We start from the raw sequence: 25768 nt of genomic DNA, 5'->3' as shown, positions 1-25768 counted from the left end.
CCCTGAGCATGCATGTGGCCAGCAGGAACTCTTGGACAGAGCCCCAGTGCTGGCGTCATGGAGCCACTGGCACAGACTGGGATGGTGCAAATGAGAGGAGACGGCAGGCTCGGCCGGCAGGTCTGGGAGACAGTCCACTCCAGGAGGGAACCAGCGAACAAGCTGCTCATCTCCCTGTGGGTAATCCTAATCCCGGGATGGAAACTGTGCTCCAAAATTAGCTTCTGAAAAGAACCTAAGAGTGGATAAATGTAGATGTATAACTCATTCACTTTGCTGTGCACTTGAAACTAACACATTGTAAATCAACTATACTCCAATAAAAATTAAAAAAATAAAATGTGCTCTTGTGCAGCTAGTCAATCAACTATTTGTATAAATAACTCACAGAACAATTGAGCATTTGCAACATAGATACTGGCACATAGAGCATATGGGCAAAGGAAGAAAAGGAATAGAAAATGTTAATTGTCCAAATAAATTGACTATCTTTGTCTTAAATAAGTTCTCAGGAAGAAGGACTAGGGACAATGTCCTGATATTTTTATTAAAGGGTGTTGAGGATTAAACGTCCTTAAACTAAACAAGATACGTCAGGTGTACCAGGTTTGTTGGTGGAACACCAAAGAAAGACACAAATAGCAAATGATGCTGAGTACATCACTATTTGTGGTTGGCAGAGTCACAGGATATCAGAGGGAGCAATTGTTGTTGCTATTGTTCACTCACCAAGTCGTGTCCAACTCTTCATGACCCCATGAACTGCAGCACTCCAGGCTTCCCTGTCCCTCACCATTTCCCAGAGTTTGCTCAAACTCATGTCCATTGCGGAAAAGGCAGTGGCAACACACTCCAGTACTCTTGCCTGGAAAATCCCATGGACGGAGGAGCCTGGTAGGCTGCAGTCCATGGGGTCGTGAAGAGTCAGAGACGACTAGCAACTTCATTTTCACTTTCACTTTCATGCATTGGAGAAGGAAATGACAACCCACTCCAGTGTTCTTGCCTGGAGAATCCCAGGGTCGGGGGAGCCTGGTGGCCTGCCGTCTATGGGGTCACACAGAGTTGGACACGACCAAAGTGACTTAGCAGCAACAGCAGCAGAAGCAGCATGTCCATTGTGTTGTTGATGCCATCCAACCATCTCATTCTCTGTTGTCCCCTTCTCCTCCTGATCTCAATCTTTCCCAGCATCAGGGTCATTTCCGATGAGTCAGCTCTTCACATCAGGTGGCCAAAGTATTAGAGCTTCAGCTTCAGCATCAGTCCTTCCAATGAATATTCAGAGTTGATTTCTTTTAAGATTGACTGTTTGGATCTCCTTGCTGTCCAAGGGACTCTCAAGAGTCTTCTCCAACACCGCAGTTCACAAGCATCAATTCTTTGGTGCTCAGCGTTTTTTATGGTCCAACTCTCACATCCATACATGACTACTGGAAAGACCGTAGCTTTGACTATACAGAACTTCGTTAGCAGTGAAGGAGCTGTGTGGTGGTTCAAAGCAGGTAGGAAAGTCCTGTCAGCCCTGAATGGAATCCAAGCTCCACCACTCACTAGTAGTTTGACCTAAGTGGACAACTTTTCCTCTTGTGTAACAATAGGGTTAGTCTAGTTCTAGTGAGGCTGAAGGAGTAACATGATGAGATTCATGCCTGCACATAGCTTAAGGGCTTCCCTCATAACTCAGCTGGTAAAGAATCTGCCTGCAATTCAAAAGACCTGGGTTCGATCCCTGGGTTGGGGAGATCCCTGGAGGAGGGCGTGGCAACCCACTCCAGTATTCTTGCCTGGAAAATCCCATAGACAGAGGAGCCTGGTGGGCTATAGTCCATGGGGTCACAAAGAGTTGGACATGACTGAGTGACTAAGTCCAGCACCACAGGGCTTAAAACATCACTTACTCAGTCTGTTGTTCGTAAGATGCTCAAGCCTTTGTTTCTGTCTCTCAGGGACACATGGCCATGGGAATGAGCAGGGAGAAGGGGATTTGGGCCCTCCCACTTCTTCAAGGGCACAGGGCAGAGCTAGAGATTTTAAGTCACTCTAGTTTTCTCTCGAGATGCTCAAGACTGGGGATCTTGAGAGTTAGTTGACAGCATGCCAAGCAGTGGCTTATGAGCCAGGCTGAAATCTAAGTCTGCAGAAAAAGAGGAGTGACCTCTGTGCCCGGAGCTTCCTGAGCGCCCGTGACTTCCTGAAAGTGCTGTCTCCTGGTCTGCGGGAGACTAGTGCTCCCGGCTGCAGGGCCGCCGTGGGAGCATCCAGCCCCGCCGGTCCTGCTCCAGCTCTCCAGACCCTGTCCTCATCAGCTTTTCCTCGAGCATCCATGTTCCCACTCACTTTGCAAAATGCCCCTGCTCTGAACCCTCCCACCCCAAGCTACTGACTGTTCATGAATATTTTAAGCAGATATAGTGGAATTAACAAAAATATCTATCTCTAGGACTTTTTCCTTGAGGAACCTGAAGATAAAATTTGAGCAATGCCGGAGTCCTCCTGGAGCTGCGTGTGTACCTGCAGAAAGGCAGATTAGCGAGAGGACTGTCTTCTGATGAACGGCGCGAGTCATCTTCGGGCTAAGAGCCTGGAGTTTCGATGCCAGCTGTGCTGCCAACCCGCGGGCGGGCCCAGGCAAACTGCCCACACTCGCTGTGCCTCAGTTTTCCCATATGCAAAGAGGAGATAGAAATATACCTCCCCAGTGGGGATGTCCTGAGGATTAACGGAACAGTATCAGGAAAGCACTTTGTGGTGTTTTATACGCCAAAAGGTATTACCATTATAAAAATGCACAATGTGAGACTCTATTTTTTACTTTGTGACTTTGATGGCATGAACAAACTTCACCCTCCAGCTTTTTAATATGATTATAAGCCCTTTACAAGAATACAGCTTTCACACTGCACAGCAGGATACATAATATTTCTTATAAATTTAATTTAGAAAACGGCAGGAAAATAATGTTGAGGATTTTCCCTAACCCTACTAAAGCAAGGCAATTCCATTAATACTGCCACTCCGTCTCTAACTCCACACATGGCACTTTAAGATGACAGTCTTCTAGGATCCCTGCCATTCTTTGGAACAATAAAGGTAAACTTGAGATATGGGACACGTTTTGTCTCTGAATTTGTTTTCCTAAAGCTGCGCAGTTGGATCTCTAACAACACCCTTCGTGTTTAGCTCTTCTTTTGAAGTAGCGGGCTGAAAAGTTCTAAGGTAAGTTTCACATTGACTTCCAATAATGGATGCTCTTCCCTTAGCTGCCCACGCAGGGCTTCTGAATGAATGCCTGCAGCCACGGAGGAGCTGGTTTACACGCCACATGCCAAAAGAGAGAGTGGAATTGGGAAGCTTTTAGCTTTTGGATAAAGATGAGCAGGTGCTTGCCTCAGAGACTGAAAAATGATTCACTACTTTGGACAAATTATCCCTGGTGAGAGGGCATCTGGATCTCCCTCTTGGGAGGGACGTGCACTAGTCTTCTGTGGCTGCTGTAACAGGTGGTCACAAACAGAGCAGTTGAAAACAACACACATGTACTATTTTACACATTCTATGGATTTTAAGTTCAGTGTGGGTCTCATGGGGTCACAGTCAAGGCATCCACAGGACTGTGTTCCTTCTCGCGGCTCCAGGGGAGAATCCAGTGCAGACTCTTCCTGCCTCTGTGGTCTCCTCCTTCCATCTGCAAAAGCAGCCATAAGAGTGAAGTCAGTCTTTTTTGTTGTCATTGACTGTGCTGGGTTTTCGTTGGTGTGTGAGCTTTTCTCTGCTTGCAGTGTGTGGGCTTCTCACCAAGGGGGCTTTTCTTGCCACTAAGCACGGTCTCTAGGCGTCCAGGTGAGAGAGTCATTTCCTAGGCAGGTTGATAAGGAGTCTAGGGGTCCGCAAGGAGAGAGGGGTCTGGAATTCTCAAGGAGGAAGAAAGGACAAACTTTTTTTCCTTCTCTACATTCCTTAGGATTATATAACAATAATGTATCCTGCCTGAGGACAGTCTCTGGATTAAGGACAGTCTCTGGATTAAAGCTTCTGGCTAATTCTGTTATCCTAAAATGTAAATTATGGGAGTAGACCTGGTCTTTACAAGGATTATATAACAATAATGTATCCTGCCTAAGGACAGTCTTTGGATTCAACCTTCTGTTATCTTAAAATGTTAATTATGGGAGTAGACCTGGTCTTTACAAGGATGTATCTTGCCTGAGGACAGTGTTATCTTAAAATGTAAATTATGGGAGTAGGTCTGATGGGGTCTTTACAACCTCCAGACATTCTTTGGATTATATAACTTTGTTGTTAACACTAGCAAGCGGGTACTCTTTCTGCCCCCGTCTGATGCCTATGTCAGAAGCTTTCTCTATCTCCTTTATACTTTAATAAAACTTTATTACACAAAAGCTCTGAGCGATCAAGCCTAGTCTCTGGCCCCGGATTGAATTCTTCTCCTCTGGGGGCCAAGAATCCCAGTGTATTCGCGTGATTCAACAACAACCTTTCACAGGCTTCAGAAGTTGTGGCTCGCAGCTCAGTATTTGTGGTCGGGCTCTAGAGCACAGGCTCAATAATTGTGGACCATGGGCTTACTTGCTCCTTGGAATGGGGGATCTTCCTGGTCCATGGATTGAACCTGTGTCTCCTGCATTGGTGGGCAGATTCTTTACCACTGAGCCACCAGGGAAGCCCATGTCCTTCTGCAGTCATCACTCTGACCTCCTCTTCTGTGTCCCTCTTCTAATTTTGAAGACTTTTATGACTGCGTTTGGCTACCCAGATACTCCAGAATAATCTTGCCCGTCTCCCAGTCGGCTGATTGGGACCCTAACTTTCCATCTGTAACTTTAATTCTCCTTTACCATGTGATTTAACATATTCAAAGTTTCCGGGGAATAGGACATGGATGTGTTGAGTGGTGGGAGCCTTCTTCTGCCTACCACAGGATCCAAGTATCTTCCAGGGATGGTGCCCTGGAATGCTGTTCCTGGGGTCAGAAGGGGTGTGGGACCACTGAGCTTCCTCCCTGCTCGAGGCTCTCCTTCCATGAGCAAGGCCCTCTTTCTTTTCAGGCCTTGTTCCCCAAGTCCAAGTTTCACTCTCCTCATTGGTGAGCAGTTCATCAAGTCCAGGTCAGGGCTGACACAGGCCTCTCATGGAGACAATTGGTATCACCTTATAAGTGATCTGCATACATTTTGAACATTCTCAACACTGACCACTAAACTCAGTCCTCATTCTATTACTACACCTCTGTCCTCCATTTGTTGAAACACCAACTGGTTTATGTTTTCGTGTCCCTGACTGAAGCCAAATCCGTCCATGGTTGAACTCACCAGGACACCCACTATGCACAAGCACCCAGCACCCTCATGCCTCTTGAGACATGCAGAATGCCTTCTTATCATCCATTATCATCCATATCCCCTTATTTTTGTGCGGAATTTGTCCTAGGGCAGACTCCTGGGTTAGAAGCAATTGATTAATTACCCAGGAATTTCTTATCCTTGGAAAGCAACCCTGCGGAGCAAAGGAAAGGAGTCGGGGAGGTTCCCACACCCTAACACTCCACAAGAAGAGGCCTTTGGTCTCCAGGGCCCTCAAATCCTTCCATAGACAGCATCTGTTTCAGCCACAGCTTGTCCCACGTGGAGGCAAGCGCAGCCCAGGCATCCCTTCGGTGAGATTCTACAGTATTCAAGGAGGGGAGTGAGGTAGACTGACTGGCAACCAGAGATTAATTGGGTCTGTGTGGGTAAGTGGTTGATGGAACAAGGTCAACTTCTGCTCTGCATCGGCTTGAAAGAGGATGTGGGGATTGGAGTCGGGAGGCTGTGAAGGGCGGCCTCGGGGTCAGAATGACAGCAGCTGGGGGAAGGCCCTGGGCTGTGAAGTAAGCCAATCACAAGTGTAAATGGCCTGGGGGCGCTGATGGTGTGTGGCAGAGACCTTCGTGCTGTTAGACTGACATTCAAATGACTCAAGTATCACTGCCTCGGCAGCCTGATCTGCACTAAGGGAGAGTGAACTCAGATCATCAACCAAGTTTATCGTTTACTAAACAGAGTGTTAAAAGGTTTCTGGGCCCCGGAGGTTTGAAGCCTCTGTGATAATGCCGCAATAAGGTATAGTTAAAGCAACTCATGGGTGGGCCCGTTTAAAATATTTATCTCTAAATGAGCCTATTAAGTTTCTAAAAATGTTAAATCTATAACATATAGACCTTTCCCCCAAAGACAGATGAAAAGAAAAACACATCAAATGCCTCGGCGGGCATCACTCCTGACCCATTTGAAGCACGGAACTGTAAAACAGCCCTGGTGATTTCTTATTCTATGTGGCTATCCATCTTCAACAGGAGGTGGGAGGGAGGGGGAAGATAAATAAGACGTTTGCAGCAATGGAAGAGTTACCCTGTGGAAGAGTATCACAGTGGGGAGTCCACGTGCACAGCGGGGAGTCCACGTGCACAGCGGGGCGGCCTCCGGGGCAGCCGGGGGGCCACTCCCCTGGGGCCGGCCCAGCACAGCCTTAGAGGCCATGCCCCTCTGAGTCTGGTGTTACCCAGAGAGGACTCCAGCTAACCAAACGCAAGAGTCTAAATGTAGACAGGGTATTATCTTATTAATATTCATCAGGAAATATGCTTTTACTGGCAGCCAGAATACTAATGCAGAGAAGGCTATGGCACCCCACTCCAGTACTCTTGCCTGGAAAATCCCATGGATGGAGGAACCTGGTAGGCTGCAGTCCATGGGGTCGCTAAGAGTCGGACACGACTGAGCGACTTCACTTTCACTTTTCACTTTCATGCATTGGAGAAGGAAATGGCAACCCATTCCAGTGTTCTTGCCTGGAGAATCCCAGGGACGGGGGAGCCTGGTGGGCTGCTGTCTCTGGGGTTGCACAGAGTCGGACACGACTGAAGTGACTTAGCAGCAGGATACTAATGAGTCAGGTATGTAGGAAGTCGAGTTAGTAATGAACAAGCTGCTGACTTGCAGAGAATCACATCAAAAGAGGTGCAGACTATGGGCTGTAGGTAGTGCATCCCAGTCATGGGGTAACTTGCTAGAATGTCCACGGCTATAACGTGGCGCACCTCATTATGTCACATTAAAACTAATACTTATTTAGCATCCTGACCTAATAGGCAGAGACCTAAACAGTTCATATGCTCACAGGTTTTATTCCTACTTTACAGGAAAGGAACTTGTGGCTTAGAATTGGTAACTTGTACTAGATCTCATGAGCTACAGAGTGATGGATCTGAGGTTAAAGCCAGGTCTGTCTGCCTCCAGACCCAGGCCGGTAGCCACCATTATATACTTCCTCTGAATTCGCCACAGTGTTCCAACCGCAGATTGACTGCTCCTTCCTGACAGTGCTAGAAAAACACTGCCAAACCCTTGCTTTCTGACTCCCCTTTGTTTAAACTGCCACATTGACCATTCCTTGCTGTTAACATAATTTTTCTTCTGTCTCCTCTCTTCTAATTCATGCATTCTGTCGGCAGCCACAGTGATCTTTCTAAAGCACAAATCTGATCCTGTCACTTCCCCTGCTCCAACCTTAATTGGGTTCCATAGAATCAAACACAAATGCCTTTGCCTGGATTTCAGGCGTCTTGATGATCTGCCCACTGCTCATTGCCCCTTCTTCACCTTCCCCACCCTCTTCCGCACCCCGCTTTATTCTCCTGCTGTATTTAAACTGCTTTCTGTCCTTGGAGTCTCAGTTACTTTCTCTCACTGTCTCTAGCTCTCACTCTTCTTCCTGCTTTGTTGGCCTCTCTCCGAATCTTTCCATCTCTAGGTCTCTCCTCCCTGCCCCTCTTCCTCCAGTTCCTCATTCTTCCCTCCTTTTCCAGCTGACATCATTCATCCTTTTATTCCACAAACATTTATTGCACTGGATACATTTTCAGGCACTGTTTTAGGCACAACAGTGAAACATGATAGAAAAACAGGAGCTATAATTTTAATGGTGGAAGACAAACAAGATCATGTAAGCCCATAATAAGGGGACCCTCCAAGTATGATAAGTGCTATGTGGAGAATTAAACTGGAGGTGGTATGGTGGTCAAGGAAGAGCTAGCAAGGAAGACAACTGGGGCTGTGACTCTGTGGTGTGATCTGGGTGATAAGGGGACCGAGCTGCCATGTCACATTTAGGAGGACCAGCCTGTACACAGGCTCAAAGTTGGGAAGGAAGTGGGTGACTCTGGGGCACAGAAAGTCCACAGTGGCTTGGAGTGGGCCACAACGGTAGGAGCGGAGCCTGGAGAGAAAAACAGGGGCTAGAGCGTATGTGATTTTATCATCCCCCAAAAGGAGTTTGAATTCTATTCCATTAAAGGGAAGTGACTTTACACTGATAAGTAGTATAATCTGGTTTCCTTTAAAAAAAAAATTGAGATATAATTGATATATAACCAATTTCCATTTTAAAAAGTTTGGCTGCTGAGCTGCAACTGGAAGGTGTGTGCGTTGGGTTTGGGAGGGAAGCATACAGCAAGGGCGATTAGTTAGGACTCCACCAAAGTCCACACAAGAGACGATGGAGCTGGACAAGAGCAGGGACCATGGCGATTGTGAGGCAGAGGTACATTCAGAGTATTTTGGAGCTGGCCAAGTTTGTTTCTGAATTGTGTTGGGAGTGAGAGGTCAGGGAAGGTTTGTGGTTGAAGGAAAGAGATGAATCGAGGATGACCTCTACAATTTGGTGAAGGCAAATGAACGGATGTGATGATATATTTACAGCTGGGAAAGCTGAGAGACACTGATAAATAAGTGCTGTAATCTCTATGAGGGCACAGAAAGTACGTGAACAATAAATATATGATATATGAGTAAGTGAACTCAATGAATTACTCCAGCTTCTTCCATTTACTGTATTTGGGTTAGATAATATCTCCGACTCAACACAAGTGTGATTGTGTATTGGTTAGGTGTTGTAACATCTTGGCCATGTACAGGTTATTTCTTGAGATCAGTCATTTCTTCATCTAACTCATCTCCTGGATTTTGTTTCTGGTTTACTTTAGCAGTCCTGAGGGTCCTGGGCAGGGCAGGAGCCAAGCTTTATCTGTTTCACTACCAGCCCCTAGTGCAGTATCTATTAAATGAATAAGTTGAGCAATGAACACAGGGTTCACCTTTATCAAACATTTTATAGCAATCTGGGCCTTGGGTTGCTGATCAGTCATCTCCCAAATCTGAGATTTTTATGATAGAGACGGTTGGGTGACATGACAAAAGAGCTTACAGAAGGACATTGTTTAAAGGAGAGCTCTATTTACAACAACATAAAATGAAGTTTCAGACATTCCTATGACTCTATCATGTCTTTTCCTATGGGAAAATCACTTGGAAGCTCTTCATACTGAGGAGGCTCCTGGGAACAAGGTGATATTCTGAGTGTCCCAAGCTTAGATTTCCAAACTGATTTCAAGTAGCTCGTCTCCTGTGATACAAAACAGAGCATCAGATTATTTCCTACTTTCCACCTGCCTTCTTTAGGGAGACCTTGATGTGAGGATTAACTGAGAGATGAGTGTGAACAGCTTTGCCTTAGTAAGTGCTGGGTGTTACATTATACCACCCATTTGAGCAATATCTGTATTTATCCAATGAAAGCTGCCTTCTAATAATAAGTATTCAATTATCCTGTAATACCAGGGCTCAGGTCATTTTGGTTACAAGTTCAAAGGTTGAATAAATACACCAAACAGCCCAATACTAAGTCAAAGGTTTGGAGTCTAGACTAGCTTTCAATAATAAGGTTCAAGAGAGGCTTGTTTATTAAACCATCACCTATTGAGATCCACTGTGGTGATAAAGTACACGGCAAAGCCCCAATAAACACTAGGACGCAGAGTCAGCACTCTAAGGGGACTAACAAAAGTTTAAGTTCCTTCCAAGAGTAATTATATGTTTTTAACAGAAAGGAGTGATGAGTAAAGATTCTGGTCTTAACAAAAATTTCCCCAGGAGCAGTGACAGCTAAAAGATCACGTGGATAAAGCCATCAGATTACAGCTAGTACTTCAGATTCATCTATTATTTCTGCAGTTTTTTTTTTTTTTTCCCCTGGCAAAAGGACAGGAAGCTCTGAGTTATAGGATGTATATGAAAACAGACTAACCAAGAGACTGGGACCTTTTTTTTTTTTCAGCAGAGGGAGTGAATAACAAAAAGAAGCAGGAGTTTTCTTGTTTTCCATACAGGAAAACAAACAAACTCCTTCACTGTGTATGTCTTGATGGTATTGTCTTCCAACAAACCCCCAAACACAGATAAAGTGCTTCAAGTGCCAGTTTGAATTTGGCAGGCAGGTTGAGCTGCAAATGATCTAATTTATCTCAATTCAAATCAGCTTAGCAGATTTGGAAGATACTACATGAAAATAGGTAACATGGGAGTCGCAAACACATGAATTTTAAGGTCTTTAAGCAGAAGTGACTTCCTAGGACTAACTGCTTCCTGTTATCCTTCCAGTAATCAGTACACACAGAAACCTGGGAGACAGGACAGGCTACTGGGTAGCTTGCCTATTTAAATGCTTGGCTCAAAAATAAGAATTACAAGCCACCTGCCTCCTTTTCAGAAGGAAACAAACTTTCAAAAGGCAACAATCTAGCTGAAATCCTAGGAAGACCTGGGAGTACAAAGAGAGGCCGCAGTGGGAGAACACAGTAATTATTCAATAATTATTGGCAGTGAATAAAATGCATGAAATGCAGGTGTAAATTATAAGGCGAGAATGCTGTCATATTCTAACGGCAGTGCCTCCTCCGCCCAGAAAAGAGCACCCCTGTGGATGCCTTTTCCAAACCCTTTACTTTGCTAAGGGGAGCTTTAGAAAGGGTGGCAGACCGGGGCTTTATAGAAGGCACAGCACGTTTAGTAAGAGGACTGGGGCTCAGATCACCGAAAAATTCTGGAACTTCACCTTCCCTTTTTCTGAGTTTGGTGACTTTAGTATAAAACATAAGCAGTAAATGGGATGTTTCCTTAACCTGAGAACAATGAGGGAAAACAGCAACACCAAAGAAAACTGAACCAAAAAATGAGGCTTTCAGGCATGGGCAAATTGGCTGTTATTTTTATGGCAATTAGGGCCACAGAAAACAAGCGATTAGTGTTACAGAACGCCTTACACTGGTATACTGCTCTGTGTGTGTGTGTGTGTGTGTGTGTGTCTGTGTCCGACTCTTTGCAAGCCAATGGACTGCAGCCCTCCAGGCTCCTCTGTCCATGGAATTCTCCAGGCAAGAATACTGGAGTGGGTTGCCATTCCCTTCTCCAGGGGATCTTCCCAACCCAGGGATTGATCTCAGGTCTCCTGCACTGCAGGATGATTCTTTACCGTCTGAGCCACCAGGGAAGCCCAGTATATTGCTTTATGGTTTACAAAGTGCTTTTGTATCCATTTCCCATGGCTCTCACAGAAACCTTGTTTTAGGTAGGAATTATTAAATGAAGCAAGGGATATGCAAAGCATCTGGCATATGCTTAGCATGCAGTTGGCACTTGCAAGTCAGAATACTAGCGGGCAGAGAGGTTAAGTGAGGATCCCCAGGTCACGTCTTCTGTTTGTATCTAAACCATCTCAAATTCAGGTCTTCAGATTCTCTGCACAAACCACATTTCCACGACCTCATACTGATTTTCTGGGTTCTCAGGGCCCAAAAAGAAACAACCTAAAAGCATCCACTTATGCAAGAGTTTCCATTAGCTTCTCCACAGAAGACGTTAATTGGTAGTAATGTTAAACGATTTCATTTCTTTGTCGTCTTCTAGAGGTGATGATGATGGGCAGAAAAATGAGCCATCCAAAGGAGAGAGGGAATTTCAACCCTTAACTCATTAATCAGTGCTGCTCTAGGAAAAATTGCAGGAGATTCAAGACTTTTTTCATGCACTCATTCCTGGGTTACACAACCTCAAGCAAGAAGTGCATTTATCTGATCAGTGGACACTTCCCATCTTATATTCTTCAGAATCTTGGTGCCCATCCAGCACAAAATGAGGATGGGATTTAGAAAACATGGGATTGATCTTATCAGTATATAAAACTGCAAACCTCAGGACTCAGAGGGGATTTCTGAATCTGACTATCTCTGCCTGCCCTAAATGTTCCCAAGGAGATGGCCTTCAATTGGAGCCTGGGTGAGACTTCAATTTATCCTTTACCCAAGGAAGACGCCTTCATTTGTACATCCCGTGCAGAAATCTTGTGAGCTCCAGATCCTAGTCTGATGGGTCGTTTCTACTTTGATGTCTCACAGACACTTCAAAGTCAACATCGCAAGTGGTATTCAACATTCCCTCAAAAATGGCTGTCCTTCATTTCTTGTGCCCTGTAGGATGAGCACACTCTTTACCTGCTGCTAGTCTAGCCGAGACCCAGGAGACCTCAGAGGGTCTGGGTGGGCCACACAGAGGTTAGGTTCCCCAGAGAACCCCAGCCCTCACCCCACTGGTGGGGTGTAGGGCCCTAGAATAACACGGACTGCTCTTGACAATACTATTCCCAGCATCCCTCTCTGACCTCCACCTGCTTTATCCCTGAAGCCACCCAGATAACAGCCCCCAGCACTCAGCCAATGCCACTTCAGGCAGGGGTCGGCTGAATGCCTGCTTTTTCTAATGAAGTTTTACTGGGATGGCCACCCACACATGTTTGTGAATCTAAGGCCGCAAGGCCAGAGCTGAGTGGTCTTCCTGACAGAGAGCTTATGTTCCACAAAGCTCTGGATCTTTACAGAAAGATGCTGGCCTCTGCCTGGACAGAACATCAGATGGATCCCATGGATGCCCAGAGCATCATCCCCCGCCCGGGTCTATGAAGCTCTCTCCAAGTCCAGCTCCTACTCTCTGAGCCTCCACACTTGGCATCTGTGTTCTCTAGAACTCAGTGTTATCAGCAAAATCCCCTAAATCCTAAGCCTCAAAGTGCCTTACGTTTTCTTGTTTCTGTGGATACCTAGCTGTCCCTTGAGGCCAGTCTTTTCCCTTGTGACTATGCAGTCGCTCAGTCATGTCTGACTCTTTGCAACCCCATGGACTGTATAGCCTGCCAGGCTCCTCCATCCATGGGATTCTCCAGCAAGAGTGCTGGAGTGGGTTGCCATGCCCTCCTCCAGGGGATCTTCCCAACCCAGGGAGCGAACCCAGGTCTCTTGCATCTCTTGCACTGGCAGGCGATTCTTTTCCACTAGTGGCACCTGGGAAATCCCAGCTTTCGCTGCTGCTGCTGTTGCTAAGTTACTTCAGTCGCTGAGGCCCTCTCAAATAATGGCTGTCTTCCTTCCCAGCACTCCATGGACCATTGGACCTAGAGTGGTGATACTTTTCATTATCACTTCCAGACCATCATTCTTCCTGCCTCCCTGATCCCACACAATGTCTTCAATTATACTATTTGATACCCTCTTTTTAATAATGACTTACCATCTTTCTAATCTTTTGCCTAATTAGTTGAAGGATTTAGGCCCAGAATTACTGGAAGCATCCCTATCACTATTATATTATCCTTTGTGTTTTTATGTATACAGACATCTAGGGATAATTTGTCCAATAGTTTGTCTTTACCTCTAATGAGCTTATCTTCCATTGCACCTTAGTTATCCAAACCCATGGTGTGCTTTGTTACCTGTTACATGTATCTCTTTCAAAATTTCAACTTGAGGCATCCCTCCCTGGTCATTACCTCCTGTTTTTTCATCTCACTCTAATACCTCCATATCAATAATTTTTTTACCCCCTTAGACCTTCTATCTGGGGCTTCTCCAGTGGCTCAGCAGTAAAGAGTCCATCTGTAATGCAGTAGCCACAGGAGACAGGTTTGATCCCTGGGTCGGGAAGATCCCCTGGAGGAGGGCATGGCAACTCACTCCAGTATTCTTGCCTGGAGAATCCCATGGACAGAGGAGCCTGGTGGGCTCTTGTCCATTCAGTCACAAAGAGCTGGACACGACTGAAGTGACTCAGCACAGACCTTCATGCTTGGACTCTACCTCTTTCTGCTGCCCATCACTGTCCTAGGTCCTCAGTTCTCTCCGTTATACAACTTAGATGCCAGACTCCGTATTTATAGTTGTTCCCTTACATCACCCTCAAATCCCTTCTTACCTTCTCTCTCCATTGTGATCACATTGAAAACTCAAATCTTGATCAAATCCAACTTTTCACATTCTTCTTTACTGTTCCCAAGCAGCTGATAATGGTTGGAAAAAAAAAAAAGCATGCACAGAATGCTGCTGGCTTTAAATGAATGTCCTCAAGGGGCTCTCAACATCGCACAGGGAACCCACAACAGTTCCATAGTCAGAGCACCCTCTAACTCTCAAATATTTCACACTTACTTTTCTCCTATAACACCCCCCTTCCAACCCTCCCCCCCACACACACACTCAGCAATGCCCTTGATTCTTATCACAGCAGGGAAGGAGTTGCGGGGCACTGGTCTCCCTACCTCTGTCTCTTCCCTCTGGCTTCACCTTCCCCACTTTAAGAATGGTCTCTGCCCCCATAGTGCGTTAACCCTCCACCTGTGCACTGGACCCCATGGCCTTCTTGCGGAGCCAAGGACCTTGCCTCTACTTTTAACACCTTCTCTTCCCCGTTATCCACTTCTCCTCTTTTCTAGACTATTCCCACAGGCACATAGACTTGCCGGTATATCTCCAATGTGAAAAACTGAATCAAAACAAAAGCAACAAAACACCTCCCTTGACCACACATTGCCCTTCAGTCCCTTTTTTCTGTTCCTCTTAGGAAGAAAATTCCTTAAGAATTTCTTTACACAGCATCAACGAAAACCTTCAAAACTGCAAATCAAATTATGCCACACTTAGCTGGTTAGTCCTCCAGAGTTTTCCCCACACACTGGAAATAAATTCCTAAGTGCTAACCACACTTTAAGAACCTTATATAATCAGACCCCCAACCTGACCTCTCCTCTTATTCCTTTTCTCCACAGTCGTACTCTCTGTCTGCTTACCCTGCTTTATCGTCTTCATAGAAGTCAGAACTTGAATGTGGCTGGATGAATGTGCCTGTGTACTAAGTCACTGCAGTCGTGTCTGACTCTTGGCGACTCCATGAATTGTGACTCGCCAGGCAAGAATACTGGAGTGGGTTGCAATTTCTTCCTCCAGGGGATCTTTCCCCACCCAAGGATCGAACCCATGTCATTTACACCTCCTACATTGGCAGGTGGTTGTTTTTTTTTTTTATTTTTAAGACTAGCGCCACCTGGGAAGCCCTAGTTGGATGAATAAGGGTCCCCAAAGATATCCCATCCTATCCTCAGATCCTGTCAATATGTTTGTCCTTTTGCATAGCAGAAGGGACTTGGCAGATGTGATCAAGTCAAACGTGTTGAGTTGAGGAGATGATGCTGGATTATCTGGGTGGGGCAGGAGCCCTTACATGAGGGAGGCAGGGGGATCAGGGTCAGGGAGGACCACAGACAAAGAAGGTGGAGGTCAGAGTGAGGCTGGGGCAGGATGGGGGCTGTGAGCCAGCCATGCCGGAGCCTTGAGAGTTAGAGACACTGAGAAAATGGAGTCTCCAAATGCAGTCTTGTTGGTACCTTGATTTCAGCTGGTAAGATCCATTTTCAGACTTCTGAACTCCAAAATCGTAAGGTAATGAATCTGTGGCATTTTAAGCCACTATGTTTGTGATATTTTTTTACAGCAGCAATAGGTAGCTCTATACTGATCTTATGTAGTTTCTTTACCTGTTTACTATCTGTCTTCCCTAGGGCAATGCAAGTCCCATGAATTGAGGGGTCCACCTTCTCTTTTTCAGTGCGATATCCCCAGCAGTCAGATGATGGATATTTGTTGAACTAACAAATGTGTACCTGACTGTAGAACAATGAACGAGTCACTGCATCTCTGGCTCGAGCATGTCCCTTGTGCTTCCTGCTGCCACGTGGCACGAAGATCACGAGAGACAGCCCTGGTTATTCCTTTGACCCCCGTATGTCTGATTTCCATACAGGGTCCAACTGCATCGAAGAACAAGTCCTGAATTCTCTCCAGCACCCAGATACTCTGTCTATGGATCACCATCAGAATGTTAAATTAAGGAGCTCGTTTTACTTTCTGGAAATTTGTCCATTTCTCCTGTATGCTGCCTGATATATGAGAAGACGGATTTAATAGAAAGGGCATTAACTACAAATTGAATCCTAAATTCATTTAAACCCATTTGCTTTTCTTCCTCATTAGAATATAAGTTCATGAGGGCCCAAATGTCTAATTCACTGCTTTATCCTCAGGGCTCAGAAGTCCTCAGCTTGGTACTTAGTAGGCTGTAAATCAGAATTGAATGAATGAACAAGTTTTCTTTAATGTCTCCGCCTCTCAACCTCAAATCCAAACAGGCTCCAAATCCTGTCGATTATCTTCCCTAGCACTTTTGAATCTGCTCTCTGTCCTGTCTGGCCTCAGTTTGGGGCTCCCACCCTCCCTGCTGGGGTGAATGGAACAGCCCCAGAACTTCTGCGCACCGCTACTAGAAGGTCTGGCTCAGATCCAATCACTCTAACCTCCCAGCTTCAGTGGCTTCCCTGTTGCCTACAGAACAGAGTGCCCCTCTGGGCATGGCATCAGCGACCACCCATATCCTGAACCTGGCCCTGCACACTAGGATCAGCATGTATTCAAGGTCTGGGAATTTAGATCCAAGACTGGCCCATCTTCAGGAGTAAGCCTGCTTTCCCCTCCTCTCATTGGCCATCTGCACACACTGTTTAAATTACACACTGGCACATCCACCTCTCCTAAGCTCTTCTAAAGTTCTGAACTTCGCTTTGGTTTTCAGGGAAGAGCTTTATGGGCAAAATGTTGGGAGTGTGTGACTTTCTTCCGATTGGTTGGTGCTGAGGTAACGGTGGGATCCCAGGAATCTCAACCATCAGCCTTCTGGTTCCAGTGGTCTGGGGCTCATTGTGCTCAGCCTGAGGTAGTCACCCTCAGCCGGGGCGGGGAGGGCCTCGCTCCTGTGGAAGGACTCACAGCTCCACATAGACTGTTGCGTTCCTTGAGGAGGTCCCAGGACACGTTTCGGGTTGCTGCACTGTATTTTCCTGCTCACTCCTCCCCTGTTTCTGCACCCCCTCTCGTCCCTGCATAACAACTGTCTGAACCTTCCCTTTGGAGCTCAGGGAAAATCAAGGACCCGGAAGGACGCCTATTTCTTACAAATAAGAAACAGGGACATGGAAAGGATTTGTCCTTGGGAGGGCCCCACAGGGTCCCACTCACTTTCAGGAGTTTCATTTGTCCAACAGAAAAAAAGACCTGTTTGTTCTTGAGGATTAAATTAACCAGAAAGATGCTCCACACGATTGGTATTTAAGGGAGGAAAGTTCAGATGGAGATGCTGACTGGGGAAGCTCATTGCGGAGGCACGCACGCCTGGGTCTCCCTGCACCCTGGCATTTCATAGGATCCTGGCCATATTTAAGATAAAAGGAGATACTTTAGACTCATTGGAGGAGGTCGAAGGTCCTAGCTGTAAACAGACATTTTGCTGAAGGAAAGGGGAATTTTGAATGTCGCTGAGCATTTCAAGTGCTCACGGGCTGGAAACACCTTTGGAGGTAAAAAAAAAGAGCTTTAGTGCTGCTTTCTTCCCTCAGTGGACTCCAGCTGTTTGTGGTGAGTGCCCACAGGGCACCAGGGCGCCCACAGAGATAATGGGCAGGCTCTGCAGCTCCCGCTGACACCACGGCCAGGAGTTCTCCCCAGAGTTTACCGACTGATCAAGTGCATAATAAATGAAGGAAACCTTTAGCAGGGGTGATATAAAGTCTAAAATACTTCTCTGTTCAGATTTAATTTTCCAAGTAATAAAAGCTTCTAACATTAACAAAAGTGGTGGAGCTCCTAAATTATTTTTAAAAATCTTTTAAGATTTTTTTGAGTATCTCATTCCAGTGACTAATCAGGAGATGACACCAAAATAGCAGGTGACTTAAATTGTTCCATCAGTATTACAAAGCCAACATTTTATGGATTCAGTCCTTTTGGATTTGATTTCCTAATTAGCTTTTAAAAGAGAAATACAAAGGTTAAAAGCTGCTGCCTTTCTAGAATTGAAGTATTTAAAACTCCACTGCCAACCTGGAAACTTAATTTCAAAGCTAAAGCAATCTGGCCACAGTATCTAAATAAATATCTAATAAAATCTGTTTATAGGTGAAACAAACTAAGACTTATGACAAATCTTGTTATAGATGGTTTCTTCTTAAATTCAATGCTTTGTGGGCATAAACAGTGCCTTTATAAACCCTATGCTAAAGGCTTATTTCATACTGTTGCAAGCTATGAAACAAATTTTATGTATATGTCTGATATTCTTCTAGATCAGATGAACAAGTGGAGTTGATTTTTTTTCCCCTTTTTTCTAGCAATTGTTAGAGAGGCAGAGAAGAGTTGCAAATGGAAAAGGATGAGTTTGGTGACATAATGACTCAAATTCTTTCAGAATCCCATCCATATAGTATGGTTTTGATATTTAGTCTGATACACAAAATTATACATATTTTCACTGGTCAAGTGTGTTCATCCTTTCCTTTGACTTCTTTCATGATTTCATGTATAGAAGTGGAAGTGGTGTGTGTGCAAATCTCTCAGTTGTGTCTGACTTTTTGCAACCCCATGGACTGTACCCTGCCAGGATCCTCTGTCCATGGAATTCTCCAGAATACTGGAGTGGGTAGCCTTTCCCTTCTCCAGGGCATCTTCCCAACCCAGGGATTGAAACCAGGTCTCCTGCATTACAGGTGGATTCTTTACCAGCTGAGCCACAAGGGAAACCCAAGAGTACTGGAGTGGGTAGCCTAACCCTTCTCCAGGGTATCTTCCTGATCCAGGAATCAACCTGGGGGTCTCCTCCATTGCAGGCAGATTCTTTACCAACTGAGCTATACATCTGTATTTTTTTCTGTAATTTTGTATACTTACATTTTTATTGAGGTGAAATTCACAAAACTATACATATATTTTATTATATACTTTTAATGTATCATTTATATTTTTGTATATAAATAACCATTTAATTTATAAAATATGTGACTTAGTATAACATGTACAGAGCAAAATTTGCCACTCCGAAATGTGTTCTTTAGGCATGAGGATTAATTTAGGCTGATTATTTTTAAGACCCAAAAGAAGAACTTTTGACCTTCCTTGTCTGCATACATGTGCTCAATTGAGTCCAACTCTTTGTGATCCCACAGGCTGTAGCCCACCAGACTCCTCTATCCATGGGATTTTCCAGGCAAGAATACCTGAGTGGGTTGCTGTTTCTTACTCCAGGCTTCCCTATAACTGCCCAAAAGAATGTAGATTGAGGACTTGCTCCAGGAAGGGCGCTATCACCATAGATAAATATTTTATGAACTAACCAGGTGTGGTAGGCAGCAAGGAACCCAGCAAGGCTTCTTTGTTAAATTTCCTCTCTGTGCCCCACCATCTCTGCACGAAACAGCAGACATTTGTTTACCAAACATTTGGTTTTCCTTCTCCACATGAATTGTTTTCCTCCCCTTGGAAGTCCCAGATCCCTACCCCACAACACCCACTTTTGCTTTTAGTTAAAGGTTGCAATTTCCTACTCCAGGGGATCTTTCCAACCCAGGGATTGAACCCACATCTCTTGTATCACCTGCATTGGCAGGTGAATTTTTTACCAGCTGTGCCACCTGGTAAGCCCTAGACACTTTAAGATAGCATTTAAGATGGAGGTTTTGGCCATTTGGGAGAGTTATTCATTTGGGGTCTCTACCATGCATTGCTGTGTTCAGTCAGTCATGTCCAACTCTTTGTGACCCCATGGACTGCACAACACCAGGCTTCCCTGTCCTTCACCATCTCCTGGAGCTTGCTCAGACTCATGTCCATTGACTCAATGATGCCATCCAACCATCTCTTTCTCTGTCGCCCCCTTCTCCTCCTGCCTTCAATCTTTCCCAGCATCAGGGTCTTTTCAAATGAGTTGGCTCTTCACATCAGGTGGCCAAAGGATTGGCGTTTCAGCTTCAGCATCAGTCCTTCCAATGAATATTCAGGGTTGATTTCCATTAGGATTGATTGGTTTAATCTCCTTGCTCTTCAAGGGACTCTCATGAGTTTTCTCCAGCACCACAGTTTGAAAGCATCAATTCTTTGGCACTCAGCCTTCTTATGGTCCAACTCTCACATCCATACATGACTACTGGAAAAACAGCTTTGACTATACGGATCTTTGTTGGCAAAGTGATGTCTCTGTTTTTTAATATTCTGTCTAGGTTTGTCATAGGTTTTCTTCCAAGCAGCAAATGTCTTATACTTTCATGGCTACAGTCGTTGTTTGCAATAATTTTGGAGTACTCTTCACATTCATTCTGGTGTCTCCCTATTCCTTGGTAAGGTACCTAGTTATTTTATCTTTATCTTACTTTGTGCATAACATTTCCTCCTAATATTAATTTGGGGGCATTTATCTTGTTAATTTCACTTATTAATTCTAGTTCATTTTCAGTTTATTATCTATTTTCTATATAAACTGCTGTACATAAACTTACATAATTTGTAAGTAACAATAATTTTCTTTCTCTTTTCCAATAAAGTGAAAGTGTAGCTTTTCCAATAGCTATAGCTTTATATCTTTTTGTTGGGTGAGAACTTTCAAGACAGCAGACTTCTTTTTGTTCATTCTTATACTCCCAATGCCTAGAAAAAAATGTGCTTAATATATATTTTTGAATAAAGAAGAGGGATTTTTGTGTAGTAATTATTATAGTGGGCTTCCCAGGTGGGCAGAATCCGCCTGCCAGTGCAGGAGATGTAAGAGACATGGGTTTGATCCATGGCTTGGGAAGATGCCCTGGAGAAGGGCTTGGCAACCCACTCCAGTATTCTTGCCTGGAGAATCCCGTGGACAGAGGAGCCTGGTGAGCTACAGTCCATAGGGTTGCAGACATGACTGAAGTGACTTAGCATATATGGGTACAATTATCATAGTAGGCATTCTTGCTTCACTAAATTTTCAGTAGAAAGGCTTACAGTATTTTATTTGGTTTGAAAAGGATATTTATTGTAGGAAAATAGTTTTCTATTCCTAATTTTTAGAAGTCTTAAAATTAAGAATGGGAGTAAATTTTTATCAAATGTGAATGTACTATTATAACATTTCCTAATGATTTTGACTTTTGAAAAGATATAAACGAATTTACTCTTAACAAGTTATGCTTGGTGACCATGAAAATATTATTGTAAGGTAATCTTGAACTTAATTCACTAGTACTGTATTTGGAATTTTCATATAAAGTTTCACAATTAGTTTGAAGGGTGTGAAGTTGAGAGGCTTGCCTCTGGGCTCACTTCCTGCCTCCCTTCCCCTCAGGGTGTGGTCCATGTGTTCCTGGAAGGAATGGAACTGACATCAGAAAGGAAAGGATCAGCATAGGCCCTACGGAAATGGGCCTGGTATTTCACATTGGAAATCAGTCCTCATTTTATTCAAATTCTTGGAAGCCACAGACTGGCATCAGCTGCGATGATGTCTGACAGCTGTTGTTAGGTCAAAGAATTTGCACCAATCCCTCGTTGTCCGCAGATTTTTCTTTCCTTTTCCGTGTTCTTTTCCTTAAAGGAGACTCAAGCTACTATAAAACTTGTGTTTTTTTCCATTTCATGGGATGGTTTTATTGTTGTTTCCTTGAGATAGGTTCAGAACCCTAATTTTCATACACTTTGTTGGGCATTAGGAGTCAAAGTCCATTTATCAGAAGCCAGAATAACTGGTAGTAAGAGGATTAAACAATTCATATTCAGAGCACTCCGTACAGGGTAAGGTGGGAAGAACACTCCTTAGCTAACCGGTACCCATCCCCCTCCTGTGTCCCAGCACCGCAAGCGTGATGCAAGAATGCATAGCACGAATGCACAGTGCAGTTCACCATGCACATTTTTGCTGTCTCAAAGTACAGAAAGTACAGGGCAGGGAAAAATCACTTAGTAACTTTTAAAAAATGCTTCTGCCATCAACAGAGCACTTGTGTCTCCCACACCCCCAATTCCTATGCTGAGATCCTAATGCCCAGTTGGATGGTATTTGGATGTGGGACTTGTTTGAAGTGCTTAAGTTATGAGGTGGAGCCCTCACGAATGGGATTCATACTTTTATGAAAGAGCCGCACAGACTCGTCACTCTCCTTCCACCGTCTGAGGACTAAGATGGTTTCAGACACGATCTGTGACTGACATAGTCAGTGCTCCCTGTGACGTGCACGTTTCAGAACACACATCAAAGACAAACAGAATGATTATTTTGGATAACGTTCCAACTTGAATAATAGAAAATATTATTACCTCCTTACAGATACTGGAAAGTTGATTATAATCTAGGTTAATTTCTATATGAATATAGTAGACATTGTTGTTTACTCGCTAAGTTGTGTCTGACTCTTTTGCAACCCCACGGACTGTAGTCTGCCAGGCTTCTCTGTCCATGGAATTTCCAGGCAAGAACACTGGGGTGGGTTGCCATTTCCTTTTCCAGGGGATCTTTCCAATCCAAGGATTGAACCCACGTTGAACCCTGCTTCAGCAGGCAGATTCTTTACACTGAGCCACCAGAGAAACCACATGTCAGTGGCTAAATTTTGTCTTTTCAGCCATACCGTTGGTGGAGTTGTGGAAACATTCTCCACATTCTCAAGTGATTAGGACCTGCCTAAATAAAATGACCTGAACAAAAGGGAATTCCACATCCTCCACATACAGTCTTCACAGTGCCTGGCACTTTCTAGGTGTTCAATCAATATTTGAAGACTAAATAAATGAGTGAATATTTTTGGTACTAAAGGATGCAGTTGACTATGTTTGAATAAATAAGAATAAATATGAAGAAAATGACCAATACTTTCTACCCTTTCCTGTAACACTATAATTTTTAAAATAAAAACTGAGAAAAAAAGTTACCAGTTCCTGTGAAGTTACAAAAAAGACCTAGGGGAGTAGCCCTCAAAGTTACGCATTCAAAAAGTTTCTGTGGGCACATCCCCTTCCCCTCACGTCCTCTTAGGAACAGAGGTGGGGACAGGAGTGGGAAGGGGCAGAAATTGAAAATGGGCTTCAGGGAAGAGCAATAAAAATGATGAGCAGGTGGATATATGATTATGAGGAAAGGCCAAGAGAATCAGGACTTGAGATAGATGAAAGGAGAATGAGAAAACTTAATATTCTCCTTCAAGGATATGAAAGGTTATAATGAGGAAGGCACTGGCCAGCTTCTCTTAACTGTCACAGAGGACAGAACTAAGAAAAAGGATACTTTATAGAGACTCAATAGGATGTCATGGTAAGGCCTACTTAATACTTGGCTCTATTACCAAAATGGGACGAGGGAAGGTAGGAGACATCAGTGGTGCTCAAGTGATGCTAATGAACCAGCATTATTAGCAGCACCTGAAAACTTTTTAGACATGCAAATTCTGGAACCTGGTCCCAGCCCTACTGAATCAGAAGCTCTGTGGTTGGGAGTCAGCAACAGCCCGTTTAACAAGCTCTCTGGGTGATTCTGATAGACTTTAGGCTTGAGAATCATTTGTTGTTGTTGTTGTTGTTGTTGTTGTTGTTGTTGTTCAGTCACCCGGTCATGTCCGACTCTTTGTGACCCCATAGACTGAAGCATGCTAGGCTTCCCTGTCCTTCGCTATCTCCCAGAATTTGCTCAAACTCATGTCCACTGAGTCAGTGATGCCATCAAACTATCTCATCCTCTGTCACCCCCTTCTCCTGCTTTCAATCTTTGTATCAGGTCAATTCTTTGCACCAGGTGGCCAAATTATTGGAGCTTCAGCATCAGTGCTTCCAGTGAATATTCAGGGTAGATTTACTTTAGGATTGACTGGTTTAATCTCCTTGCTATCCAAGGGACTCTCAAGAGTCTTCTCCAGCACCACAGTTCAAAAGCATCAAATTTTCGGTGCTCAACCTTCCTTATGGACTTCCCTGGTGGCTCAGATGGTAAAGAATCTGCCTGCAATGCAGGACACCTGGGTTTGATCCCTGGGTGGGGATGATCCCCTGTAGAAAGGATTGGCAACCCACTCCTGTATTCTTGCCTGGAGAATCCCATGGACAGAGGAGCCTGGAGGGCTACAGTCTGTGGGGTCGCAAAGAATCACATATGACTGAGCCGAGTAGCACTTTCACTTTGAGAATCATTGGGATAAATAAATTCTCATGGATACTTTGTTTCTAGATATTCTTGAGAAACAACAGTCTTGAAGAAAGGAAGACATTAAGTCTTTCTCAGCATCATGGTAGTTTATATCCATCCCTGCTATAACACTCAAGGGATAAAGTTGATCTACTTTGGAAGATAAAATTATTGGCTGTTTGGGGATATAAACTAGATTGTAATCAGCAATAGTGAAAACTGCTCCAGAGGAAAACAAATTCCTTTTGCTCTGGAAGTTACTAAAAGTACTTCACAGAGAATGCCACATTAAAAAAATAAGTTCAACATTCAGCACTAGCTGAATGTTAAAATGTCAGTATCTGGCGAAAGAGGAGGACACACAGTGATATTGTGGTTGGGGTTGCTCTTCAGATCAGATCAGAACAGATCAGTCGCTCAGTGGTGTCCGACTCTTTGCGACCCCATGAATCACAGCACGCCAGGCCTCCCTGTCCATCACCAACTCCCGGAGATCACTCAAACTCATGTCCATTGAGTTGGTGACACCATCCAGCCATCTCATCCTCTGTCGTCCCCTTCTCCTCCTGCCCCCAATCCCTCCCAGCATCAGGGTCTTTTCCAATGAGTCAGCTCTTCGCATGAGGTGGCCAAAGTATTGGAGTTTCATCTTCAGCATCAGTCCTTCCAAAGAACACCCAGGACTGATCTCCTTTAGGATGGACTGGTTGGATCTCCTTGCAGTCCAAGGGACTCTCAAGAGTCTTCTCCAACACCACAGTTCAAAAGCATCAATTCTTCGGCGCTCAGCCTTCTTCATAGTCCAACTCTCACACCCATACATGACCACAGGAAAAACCATAGCCTTGACTAGACGAACCTTTGTTGGCAAAGTAATGTCTCTGCTTTTGACTATGCTATCTAGGTTGCTCATAACTTTCCTCCCAAGAAGTAAGCATCTTTTAAATTCATGGCTGCAGTCACCAACTGCAGTGATTTTGGAGCCCCAAAAAATAAAGTCTGACACTGTTTCCACTGTTTCCCCATCTATTTCCCATGAAGTGATGGGACCGGATGCCATGATCTTCGTTTTCTGAATGTTGAGCTTTAAGCCAACTTTTTCACTCTCCACTTTCACCTTCATCAAAAGGCTTTTGAGTTCCTCTTCACTTTCTGCCATAAGGGTGGTGTCTTCTGCATATCTGAGGTTATTGATATTTCTTCCGGCAATCTTGATTCCAGCTTGTGTTTCTTCCAGCCCAGCCTTTCTCATGATGTACTCTGCATATAAGTTAAATAAACAGGGTGACAATATACAGCCTTGACGTACTCCTTTTCCTATTTGCAACCAGTCTGTTGTTCCATGTCCAGTTCTAACTGTTGCTTCCTGACCTGCATACAAATTTCTCAAGAGGCAGGTCAGGTGGTCTGGTATTCCCATCTCTTTCAGAATTTTCCACAGTTGATTGTGATCCACACAGTCAAAGGCTTTGGCATATTCAATAAAGCAGAAATAGATGTTTTTCTGGAACTCTCTTGCTTTTTCGATGATCCAG

The 25768-nt window shown here is 44.4% G+C and overlaps 3 long non-coding RNA genes across 3 annotated transcripts in view; 2 read left to right on the top strand and 1 right to left on the bottom strand.

The window, feature by feature from the left end:
- The first annotated feature begins 1373 nt into the window (after positions 1-1373).
- LOC123328858 overlaps positions 1374-25768 on the top strand; it is a 55197-nt gene continuing 30802 nt past the window's right edge. The window contains exon 1 of the long non-coding RNA XR_006543862.2: positions 1374-3219. This is a non-coding gene — a long non-coding RNA (uncharacterized LOC123328858). The remainder of the gene's footprint in view (positions 3220-25768) is intronic.
- On the bottom strand, positions 3210-15138 carry LOC123328857. The gene is made up of 3 exons (XR_006543861.2): positions 15007-15138; positions 14136-14220; positions 3210-3688 (listed from the first exon to the last, which is right to left on the bottom strand). It is a non-coding gene; the product is annotated as an uncharacterized LOC123328857 (long non-coding RNA).
- On the top strand, positions 15466-16196 carry LOC123328855. Its single transcript, XR_006543859.2, has 2 exons — positions 15466-15655; positions 16017-16196. It is a non-coding gene; the product is annotated as an uncharacterized LOC123328855 (long non-coding RNA).

Source organism: Bubalus bubalis, chromosome 13 (genome assembly GCF_019923935.1).
Source record: "Bubalus bubalis isolate 160015118507 breed Murrah chromosome 13, NDDB_SH_1, whole genome shotgun sequence".
Lineage (NCBI taxonomy): Eukaryota > Metazoa > Chordata > Mammalia > Artiodactyla > Bovidae > Bubalus > Bubalus bubalis.
The sequence above is the reverse complement of the archived record's forward strand: the minus strand, read 5'-3'. Positions and strand labels throughout refer to the sequence as shown.